This window comes from Octodon degus, unplaced genomic scaffold (assembly GCF_000260255.1).
Source record: "Octodon degus isolate 3935 unplaced genomic scaffold, OctDeg1.0 scaffold00055, whole genome shotgun sequence".
In the NCBI taxonomy this organism is placed as follows: Eukaryota; Metazoa; Chordata; class Mammalia; order Rodentia; family Octodontidae; genus Octodon; species Octodon degus.
Genome location: NW_004524631.1, coordinates 11,970,084 through 11,971,377, shown reverse-complemented (window position 1 = coordinate 11,971,377; position 1,294 = coordinate 11,970,084). Strand labels below are relative to the sequence as shown.

The 1,294-nt window shown below is 35.9% G+C and overlaps 1 pseudogene; it reads left to right on the top strand.

Moving 5' to 3' along the window:
- Positions 1 to 1,294, top strand: part of LOC101592812 — a 34,213-nt pseudogene that overhangs the window by 31,625 nt on the left and 1,294 nt on the right.

Here is a 1,294-nt window from a genome sequence, read left to right as displayed (position 1 = left end):
TCTTCTTGATGATTTGCTGTATTCTATTTGCTAGGATTTTATTGAGGATTTTAGCATCTATGTTCATGAGGGAGATTGGCCTGTAGTTCTCTTCCTTAGTTGCATCTTTCCCTGGTTTTGGTATCAGTATAATACTTGCCTCCAGGAATGATTTTGGGAGAATTGCTTCTTTTTCAATTTCATTGAAGAGTTTGAGGAGTATAGAGACTACATCTTCTGCAAATTTCTTGTAGAATTCAGCTGTGAATCCATCTGGACCTGGACTTTTCTTTGTCAGTAAGTTTTTTATTACATCTTGTAATGGAAATTCAGTAGCATAGCAGGATACAAAGTCAATACACAAAAGTCCACAGCATTCCTCTATACAGATGACAAACACAATGAGAAGAAAATTATGGAAACAATACCTTTTACTATAGCACTGAGGAAAATGAAATACCTTGGAATTCATCTAACTAAAGAAGTCAAAGATCTTTTCAAGGAAAATTACAGTACTCTTAAAAAGAGATCGTAGAGGATTTCAGAAAATGGAAAGATATTCCATGCTCCTGGATAGGAAGAACCACCATTGTGAAGATGGCCATACTCCCAAAATTGCTGTACAGATTTAATGCAATCCCTCTCAATCTACCACCAACATACCTCACAGAACTAGAGGAATCATTCCTAAAATTTATTTGGAACCAGAAAAGACCTAGAATAGCAAAGGCAATCCTGGGCAACAAAGCAAGGCAGGAGGCATTACAATTCCAGACTTGAAATTATACTACAAGGTTACTGAAAAAAATCAGCATGGTACTGGCAATGAAATAGGCCTGAGGATCAATGGAATAGATTAGAAGACACTGCAGCACCTAGGAACATACTCAGTCACCTTATCTTTGACCAAGGGGACGAACATACTCACTGGAAGAAAGATAGCCTCTTTATCAAATAGTGCTGGAAAAACTGACTCTCTACATGCTGAAAACTAAAACTTGACCCAAGTCTATCACCATGCACTAAGCTAAAGACAAAATGGATTAAAGATCTAAGCATTAAAACAGGAAAAGAATGAATAAACATTAAAACAGAAACACTAAATCTCCTGGAAAAGAAAGTAGGAGGTACTCTAGAAGACATAGGGTTAGAGAAAGAGTTCATGAATAAAAATCAAATCACATGGGAAACACTTCAAATAATTAACAACTGGGACCTACTCTTACTGAGAAGTTTTTGCATGTCAAAAGAAATTACCAACAAAGTGAAAACACAACCCACAAATTTGGAAAAAATCATGACAAATAAGTACTCA